The sequence below is a fragment of the Balaenoptera acutorostrata genome, chromosome 1 (genome assembly GCF_949987535.1).
Source record: "Balaenoptera acutorostrata chromosome 1, mBalAcu1.1, whole genome shotgun sequence".
In the NCBI taxonomy this organism is placed as follows: Eukaryota; Metazoa; Chordata; class Mammalia; order Artiodactyla; family Balaenopteridae; genus Balaenoptera; species Balaenoptera acutorostrata.
Window position 1 is genome coordinate 115,784,858 of NC_080064.1, and position 10,985 is coordinate 115,795,842.

Here is a 10,985-nt window from a genome sequence, read left to right on the forward strand (position 1 = left end):
CCCATCTATTCTCTTAAGGGCCAATTTATCTTTCCTAAAAATCATTTGTTTTCCAGTAAGTGGCCTTCTCACCTGCCCCTTTCCCTATCCAGATGTTATATAAGTCTCAAATTCTAACTGCCTCCTTAGTTTATATTTTTCTGTGTATTCCCATAAGTTTTGAATAAGAAATTTCTCTTTTCTCTTGCTAGTCTGCCTTTTGTCAGTTTAATTTGCAGGCCCTCATTAGAAAACCTAAGAGGATAGAAAAAAAAAGTTTTCTTCCCTGACATAATAAAAGTAATCACAGACCAAATTATTCACTATTGGAAACACCCACTCAAACATTCTTACCCCTTTAACACTACTATTTTCTAGCCTGCACAAAGATCAATGCTTTGATAGGCTAATCCTTCATTGTGTATACAATGAAAATTGATTGTAAAGTGATACTTCAGATTCTGCCAAAGATGCAGTAATTCATGAAGGTGGTAAAAGTGTTGTGGGACCACTGCTCTGATGGCTCCCAAAGTCACTGACAAGTGTAGTAAAGCAAGATCTGTTAACAGTTGAAGAGGAGCAAACAATGATAGGGAAAATATTTGTTTGGCTCCTGAAAGTTAGTCCCAATGCCCTTCTATTGAGCCTGTTGCCCACCAGTGGGTTTGAAAAACTGAAGCACTAACTTGCCCAGCCATGTGACACAGTTCTGAGTAAGGAGATGTCAGAGGAATAAAGCTAGGAGTGAACTAAGGGGTGAGGATTCTGGGGGAAGATTTTTCCTTTATGATGAAAGGAGAGAAGCATAGCAGGGGAGCTCTTTTGCAGTTTTAGTTTCCTACAGCTATCACATACAAAAAAACAAAACAAAACAAAAAAGAACACAAAAAACAACATTTGATTCATGCTTTGTTCTACAAATTGCCTTGGTAATCTAAATTCTGTGATGTAGAAAATAAAACACATTATTTCCATTTGTATTGTCTTTTTTCCAAAAATAAAATCTCACTGTTGGGTATATGCAATTTACCATAAAATCATAAGTGGAATCAATTAAGTATGTTTTTTTTTTTTTTTAATTTATTTTACTTATATTTGGCTGTGTTGGGTCTTCGTTTCTGTGCGAGGGCTTTCTCTAGTTGTGGCAAGCGGGGGCCACTCTTCATCACGGTGCGCGGGCCTCTCACTATCGCGGCCTCTCTTGTTGCGGAGCACAGGCTCCAGACGCGCAGGCTCAGTAGCTGTGGCTCACGGGCTTAGTTGCTCCGCGGCATGTTGGATCTTCCCAGACCAGGGCTCGAACCCGTGTCCCCTGCATTGGCAGGCAGATTCTCAACCACTGCACCACCAGGGAAGCCCAAGTGTGTTTTTATCTTAGTACTTTTTATACTCAGGTAAGGAGGACTGTCTGTATTCAAGGGTGTACAAGCAATTGTTTTTTTTTAAAGCTTGAGACTTTAAATATTCTCACTTTTTTCTGTAAGAACTGCCCCAAATACGCCTTAGAATTGTACCCAAATGTAATGGAAATACTCTGTTTGGGGGCAAAAACTGTAGAGTAACCTGAACGCTTGTTTTAAATAAAGAAATTAAATGTCTGTTTGGTTATAGAAACATTCATGTGTCTCTGCAGACTTTTTTTCCTTTCTCTTTCTCTAGAGGTTTATACAGATATACTACATCCCAGTGAGTATGGAGTTGTGTTTCTCTGGAAGAGAATAGACATCTGCACTGTCTATGTTCCTGGGAAGCACCTGGGGTTAGGGAAATGGAGACTGGGCAGTAAGTCTTGTACTGGAGGGAAGGGAGAACTTCTTTGGTGTATGCAGCTTTATTCCTCGCTGGTCCAAGTAAGTTGCCCCTGCTATGTGCAGGTGGCCCGGTGGTCAGGGGCAGACACATCTTGCCGGCATCTCTATGAGGTTGGGACTGAGTCAATGGGTTCTGAGATTAGCCACATCTACTAGCTGACACTCTCTGTATTTTATTTCTCCATCCTAGAATGTTTAACAAAACCTAGTCAAGTTAAGATCTCCTCCCAGTTAGGCAGAGATTTGTGGGAAATGGGCTGTAGCCACGGCACTGATGGGGAGAATCACAGGCCCAGAAGCTACAGGGGACAGTGTGCAACAAGGGGCAGTGGCTTCCACTGGCTGGAGCTGGCTGACCATAAGCAGCTCCCTGGATGGGGGGGTGGGAGGTGGGCTGGACAAATCCGCAGGGATTGCCAAAACTCGTGGAGACAGCTCCCAATACAAGGCTGGACTTTCTGCTGACCAGTAGGATGGGGGCTCAAAGTTATCATGATCTGAGCTTATTAATAGAGAAATGTCTACACAGAATGCTGACGTTTGGGATGAGTTGGTTGCACGTGGCGCTGTCCAGCTGGGGGAGACGTGGGGAAGCCGGCAAGTTGGTTGCACCTCAGCCTCCCCCAGTGAGGTAATGGCTTATTTCTGTCCTTCCCCTCTCAGGATTCTATGCATTCTGTCAAGTTGGCTAGAATCCCACATCAGGTGGGGACACCCCCTTTCCTTGAATTCTGTGACATGTATCCCAGCCCCGCCTCCAAGATCATCCAGCACGATGCCAGGTTTCATCCAGGAGTGTGACTCCCAAACTCTTAGGGTCAGAGTCCTAAGACATGTTTTCACCTGCCCGTAGTCCTCAAGAAAATGATGCAGGCACAACAAGGCCTCTTTTTTTACAAGTATTTGAGGTACAGGATAGTTATTAAGATATCCAGAAACATAAAAGAGAAAGGGAAAGAAAAGAGGGACTTACCGAGTGGTCCACTGACTGGAGCTGCTGCAAGAGAGTCAAGAGCCAGGCATCAGCACAAGGCAAACCACAAGTCCCAAACCATTCTACCGTAAGAGTCCACCCGCCCATTTTTGACTTCCAGCCAAACGGAGGAGAAACATGCCCAGTTCCACCCACCCTGGAGAAACAAGGTAACGCCATGGCCAAAAACTCAGGCTGCAGACTCAGGCAGAAACAGGTTTGAATTTTAGCTGTGTGGCGCTGGGCAAACTACACAAAACCTCCAAGGCTCAGTTTTCTCATCTGTAAGATGGGGGCCATGAAACTGACCTCATGGCCGTATTTTAATGAGTTAAATTAGTAAGTCGTCAATTAAGGGTTGCTGTAATTATTTTTTTGACATGACGGTGGCTGCTGCTGAGGCTTGGCTTCACTATCTTCTTGCCTGGAGTGTTATTCTCCTCCTTCATTATGAAGCAAAAGCAAGTTACACCCATATATCGAAACCCAGATGAAATCCCACCTCCTCCATGAAGCCCTCTGAGATACCTCTAGGCTGCAGCACCCTCACTTGTCTATTGATTCAGAACCCCTCCCATTCCAGCTCAGTTGAAACTCATAACTGGACATGCAGTACGGGGCAGTGGTTAAAAGCACAGCTCCAGTGTCAGATTACGGGTTTGAATCCTGACTCTGCCACTTTACTACTGCATGCAACTTAAGGCAAGAGACCATCTCTATGCCTTAGATTCCTTATCTGTAAAACAGGATTTATAGAAGTTCCAGCTCATCGATTGTTAGAGGATTGGATACATTAATACAATGGGATATTCTTAGAAGACTGTCTGACATAGGGCTCAGCAAGAATTAATTATTATCAGCAAGAATTAATTATCATTATCCTATGACCCATTGTGTAATATTTTTCTTGTATTGCCAAGTCAAATGCTCTTTCATTTGTCCTTTGATTTCCTTATCAGAATGCCAGTTCTTGAGGGCAGAGGCCGTGTCCTCCGTGTCCCTGCATCCATCCTCTGCATGGCCCAGCACCATGCTATGCCCCATATAGCCATTCATTCACTATTTACTGAGTTCCCATAATGTGCCAGTCACACTAATAACTCTTCCTTTCTTAATTGGAGTCTGGAGATATAGCTGAGAACAAGGCAAACACATTTAACAAAATTCAGTGTACAAATGACTTTATTTCTTTACTTCCCTAAGCTTGAGCTACTAGAAAATCAGTGTCTCATTTGGACAAATGTTGGCAAGCAGGGAAGAAAAATCAAAGGGAAATTGTCTTAGTTCTCCTTTTCTCAGGCTCTTTGCAAACATCAGAGCAGGTCTGATCTTAGAATACAAGAAAGAAATAACTATTCTCAGCAGAAAATCATTCTACATCAGCTCACGGTCAGAACACGGTCCTTTCACAAGGGACTCAGTTCATCTTTCACTCTTGGTTTTCATGATCTGTGATTAGAAAGGTAACCAAATTTAATTGTAGTTTTCTGCATGGAAAAATAAGCCCACTTTTGGGGGAGGTAAGAGGAATTTTTCATAGGCAATTAAAAGCAAACAAGGAACACATTATTAGAAATATTTTTTTTCCCTCTCATTCCATTATATCAATATCTTTCCCCTTTGTTCATTTTCTGCTGTTCTAAATGGGAGTAAAATCCATTTTTTCAGCAGCACAGAGGAGAGGTCTTTTGCCTGTGGAGAGGCTCAGTTTTCCCAGCAAACAGAGGCCTCCCCACACTACTTACCGAGGACCAGCAAGGATGCCCACAGTAGCATGGAAGTCTGCTCTGGGATCTTGAAGAGCATCTCATAGGAGACAGGTCAGTTCCCAGTGCTGGAGAGTGAGTTCAGCAAGTTGTTCCTCTGAGTATAGCTGGTTGAGTTAATGAAGTTAATGAAGTGAAAGGGGGAAGTAGGGGAATCTTTCTTAAAATACCGAACAGTTACGTTACCTGGTGTAAGAAAATCTCAATGACGGAAGTCAACATTTGATAAAAAAATATTTAAGTACTGCTCTGATATATTGGTCTGAAGAGCTCCTCAAGGCTTTAGTTGTCTTATTTTCAGAAAGCTCCAGTCTCTGCCTTCCAAGGAAACTGCAACTTATTCTCTCTGCTACCAGATATCAGGTAAGACTGCAGTTCTGTTGAGATTCACATAATCCAAGGATGTGTCTAAATCACTCCTGAGCTGGAAAACTTCTCATTCAATACAGAAATGCCCTTCTCTGACCCCTGACAGACTCTGCTGGACCACCTCCAGATGACCATCTGTATATGATGAAGTATCTGAATCATAAGACAACTTGCACCTTGTCTGACATATATGAAAATATCCTGACTCATTTGTCTCAGAGGAAGCCGCAAACTTTGATCTGAGTAGGCAGCAACGAATAAATTATAGTCCCATCACGTTCTTCCTGGAGAATGGACTGTGAAATTTTTAACTTAAGGTCTTAGAACCCAAAATTTGCTACAGGAATGTCTCAACAAATACATATTGATTATATAACTGTATGTTAGGCATGGTGCCAGGTGATGGGAACACAGTGGTAAGCAAGACTCTATAAGCTTTCATTCTAGTGGGGAGACAGGAGAGCCAACAGGGAGTTAAATACAGAGTGAAAAGTGCTCCTAGAGTTCAGTAGGAGGGAAATCTGACCCAGTTCTGGGGAATCAGGAGAGGCTTCCCTGTGGAAGAGACACCCAAGTTGACTGAGAGATGAGCAAGGACAAAGGTGAATGCAGAAACATCACTGTCATCATCATACTCATGATATCTGTGAATAAATGACCCTTGGCCTTCCTAGGAGGGGAAAATAACAGACATAGGATGAATTATGTGGAATGGTCTGTATTCTTCTCTTACAGCAACATTTTTCTATATATCTATAATAGTTTCTTTCTCTAATTAGGGGTTTGTATTGAACAGCAATTCCAGGCAATGTCCATAAACTTAGAAGTATCACAAAATAAATAAAATGCATCTCCTTTAAAGACTTTGTAAAATGTGGTAAGGGCCAAAGTAGACATAGACATGAGGCACAATGGGAACATAAAGAGTGTCAAGGTGGCACTTATGTCCTTTGTCACCTAGCCCTGGGACCTTTCTATCATCTTTCAGCTCCGGAGGGGTGAGACATGATGAACCTGGATTCATATCTTGGCCTCAACTTTTATTAGTTGTGTGACTTTGGTCAAGCACTTAGCCTCTTTAGGCCTCAACTTCAACACTGGTATAAAGAAGATAAAAATAATATCCACGAGGGCTTCCCTGGTGACGCAGTGGTTGAGAATCTGCCTGCCGATGCAGGGGACATGGGTTCGAGCCCTGGTCTGGGAGGATCCCACATGCTGCGGAGCAGCTAGGCCCGTGAGCCACAACTACTGAGCCTGCGCGTCTGGAGCCTGTGCTCCGCAACAAGAGAGGCCGCGACAGTGAGAGGCCCGCGCACCGTGATGAAGAGTGGCCCCCGCTTGCCGCAACTGGAGAGAGCCCTCGCACAGAAACGAAGACCCAACACAGACAAAAAATAAATAAATAAATAAATAAATAAATAAATAAATAAATAATAAAAATAAGTAAATTAAAAAAAAATATCCACTTTAAGGCGATGTTGCTATTGATGTGTGTATGAATGAAGTAATGATGTAGAACTCGCGGCCCAGGGCCTGGCACCATGTAAACACTCAATAAATCACTATTATTATTTTAGGACCATGGGTTGGAGAGCACTTTATAAATGATGCAGTATTCTACAAAGAGTATTTTAGACTAAGCACTAATAATATTGATTGAGTAAAGGTTGAGGGGAAGTTGAAATTACATCTTCTGTTTTCTCGTTTCTGGCATAAATTTTATTGAATGAAGGATTTTCAATTAGCAAATAAAATTTTATATTTATGACATTATATAAGATGTCCGAACACAAAAATCATATTGGCAACCACTGTGTAAAATTTTAAATAGTTTAAGTCAGGTACTATTTTTGTTGTTGTGTTTAAGTCACTGATATAAATGCCTCAGTTATTGGTATCAAAACTGTAGTTTCATTTCAGAACACCAGCATATACCACAATTTATTAGGCAATTGCTTAACTAATCAGGGACAACTTTTAGATTTTATATTAACGAGGGAAAGTAATACTTGTATTTAGTGACAGCGTAAGAAACTGTGAAAAGTCTGACCTTTTTCATATATGAAAAAAGAAGCATTTAAAACTCTACATTTTAAAAATAAATTTTTAATTTTGGAATAATTTTAGATTTACAGAAAAGTTGCAAATATAGTACAGACGGTTCCTATGTATCCCTCACCCCATTTCAGTTTCCTGTAATGGTATCGTCTCATGTTATAGTGGTATATTTGTCAACTACTAACTCCACGCTTTACTCAGATTTCACCAATTTTCCCTTTAATATTCTTTCTCTCTTATAGTATCCCATCTAAAATACCACATTACATTTAGATATTTCTGCTTAGTCTACCCTGGTCTGTGACAGCTTATCAGTCTTTCTTTGTTTTTCATGACTTTGACAGCTTTAAGGATCATTGGCCAGATATTCTGTAATGCCCTTCCATTTGGGTTTGTCTGATGTTTTTCTCATGACTCAACTGGGGTTATGGGTTTGCAGAGGGAATGCCACAGAGGTGGAGTGCATTTCTCATCTCATCATATCAAGGGATACGTGATATCAACATGCCTTACTGCAAGTACTATTTATCTCAATCACTGGGTTATGGTAGTGTTTGTCAGCTTTCTTCAATGTAAAATTACTATCTATCCCTTTCCATACTCTAATGTCTGGAAGCAAGTCCCTAAGTCCAGCCCACACTCAGGAAGTGGGGCTGGGAGGAGATTAAGTTCCACCTTTGTAATGAAGATTTGTCTTTTCTCCCCCATTTATTTACTGTTTGTCTGTTTGTGTGTGTTCATTTGTTCATTCATTCATTCATTCATTCAATCTTTGTGTATATCCCTACGGGCTCATGTGCATTTATTTTATACTTTAGGTAATAATCCAGTGCTACGTCATTGCTTAAACTGTTTCAGCTTTGGCCATTGGGAGCTCTTTCAATTGAGCCTCTATTTCCCTTTGACGTGGATTGTGCTGTGGGATGGAGCTGGGTGTGGGGAGAGAAGGAGGAAGCTGCAGGCTTGGGACCTGCAACCAGAGCTTGCATTTCTTATGGTTCTATGTTCCAGTATGGAATTCCAAAGATCCAAGAATTTTATATTTGAACCTAGACTACCAGGTCATTATAAAGGTATATTTGTCAAAGTGTAGGATAAAAATATTTTATTAGTTCACTAGATTGATTGATAACTTTTAAACCTCCGGATATATACAGTGAAGGCCTCCATTTCTACTCTTGTCTTGGACCACACATGTTAGGGGTTCTCTAACATGTATTTGGAAGGGAAAGTGAGATACTGCTTTTCCAATGATTTTGTTTATATGTAGAAATTGATTTTCTTACTACTTCACTTCCATTGGCCAAAATATTTTGAAAAAGAATAAACAAAATAAAAATATTAAAGCCATAACTTTCAGTTAGATTTTGTAATTTTCCAAGCCAGGCAACTCATTAGGAGGCTGTATATTAAAGAATTTAAAATTTAGGTACCAAAGTAAAATCACCCATTATTGGTAAACAGCATTAAACTATGCATCTGGTTCTAAATTTTGTCTGTAACTACCCATTTTTAGCTGCAACTGCACATCACAAAAACCTTGATAGAGAGAAGGCTGCTTTTACAAGAGGCATAGTCTTAAAAAATTACATGGGAGGGTGCTCTCTACTTTATGGGAGTGGGGCAAGTTTACATTTTACCAATTTACTCTGTTTTAATTGCTTTTCATAGATTGGTGCCTTTGGCATGTTTTAATCTGACTCAGCCTATTTCAAGGGGTGTGAATTCAAAGCCTATGGGAGTCAGGCAGGCAGTGTAGAGTGAAGAAAGTCAGGTGTGAGAAAAATCAATTCCATAATGCAATAAAAGTTTAATTATTTTACCAAACTATTGGATATGTGTGTAACATAATATAAGCATGTGTGAAACTAGAGATTATATTTTTAAATCCAAACTTGAAAACTACAAATTGGAATGCAGACATAATTCATTATTTTTTCTCTTACATTATTTATTATTTCTCCATTGGGAACTGGAAACTTGACATCTTTTCTTCTGCACCAAGAAATCAGTATCAGAATTTACATTTCACATTGTATATGCAACATAAGATTCAGTTTTGTAAACCTTGTAACCTTTAAATGGCATGGAGAGTCCTTAAAAAAATTAAAAATAGAACTACCATATGATCCAGCAATTCTATTCCTGGATATTATCAGAAGAAAATGAAAATACTAATTCAAAAAAACATATGCAGCCTTATGGTAAATGCACTATTATATTCAGTAGCCAAGATATGGATAGTACCTAAGTGCCCATCAATAGATGAATGGATAAAGAAGATGTGAGATATATATATATATATATATATATATATATATATATATATATACATACATACATACACACACACACACAATGAAGTATTATGTATATATGTATATGTATACATATAAGTACACAGTGAAATATTACTCAGCCATAAAGAAGAACGAAATCTTGCCATTTGTGACAACATGTATGGACCCAGAGGTATTATGCTAAGTGCAGCAAGTCAGACAAAGACCAGTACTGTATAATTCACTTATGTATGGAATCTAAAAACAAAATAAATGAACAAACATAAGTAAACATAAATAGTCATAGATATACAGAACAAAAATGTGGTTGCCAGAGGGAAAGGGGGTGGGGGGAGGAGAGAAATAGATGAGGGAGATTAAGAGGTACAAACTTCCAGTTTCAAAATAAGTAAGTCTGGTTTCTAAGTCGGACCTAGGCCAACTCCAGTTGGTTTTGGGACCCAGTTTGGAAAAAAAAAATGCTCAGAGTCTGAAAGCTCATGAAGCAAAACTGCTGAACAAGGACCAGATTCCTAGGGGACATCCCCACACCTCCAGAGGCAGCAGGCAGGCAACAGCTCCAGGGGGCTCGGCAGTTTAAATATTTCATCTATTCTCTTCATGCCTGTATGGTTTCTGAGGAGAGGCTGAACGTCATTCTTCTCTTTGTTCTTCTATAGCTGTGTGGCTGACAGGGTCTTGGTGCTCTGGCCGGGTGTTAGGCCTGAGCCTCTGGGGTGGGAGAGCTGAGTTCAGATCATTGGTCCACCAAAGACCTCCCAGCTCCATGTAACATCAAATGGTGAAAGCTCTCCCAGAGATCTCCATCTCAATGCTAAGACCCAGCTCCACTCAATGACCAGCAAGGTACAGTGCTGGAAACCCCATGCCAAACAACTAGCAAGACAGGAACACAACAGCACCCATTAGCAGAGAGGCTGCCTAAAATCATAATAAACTCACAGACACCCCAAAACATACCACCGGACACAGTCCTGCCCACCAGAAAGAAAAGATCCAGCCTCATCCACCAGAACACAGGCACCAGTCCCCTCCACGAGGAAGCCTACACAACCCGTGGAACCAACCTTACCCACTGGGGGCAGACAACAAAAACAACAGGAACTATGAACCAGCAGCCTGCAAAAAGGAGACCCCAAACACAGCAAGTTAAGCACAATGAGATGAAGGAGCAAGGTAAAAACCCACCAGACCAAACAAATGAAGAGGAAATAGGCAGTCTACCTGAAAAAGAATTCAGAGTAATGATAGTAAAGATGATCCAAAATCTTGGAAATAGAATGGAGAAAATACAAGAAATGTTTAACAAGGATTTAGAAGAACTAAACGGCAAACAATGATGAACAACACAATAAATGAAATTAAAAATTCTCTAGAAGGAACAAATAGCAGAATAACTGAGGCAGAAGAACGGATAAGTGACCTGGAAGATAAAATGGTGGAAATAACTACCACAGAGCAGAATAAAGAAAAAAGAATGAAAAGAATTGAGGACAATCTCAGAGACCTCTGGGACAACATTAAATGCACCAAAATTCGAATTATAAGGGTCCCAAAGGAGAAGAGAAAAAAAAAGAGACTGAGAAAATATTTGAAGAGATAATAGTTGAAAACTTCCCTTATATGGGAAAGGAAATAGTTAATCAAGTCCAGGAAGTGCAGAAAGTCCCATACAGGATAAATCCAAGGAGAAACACGCCAAGACACATATTAATCAAACTATCAA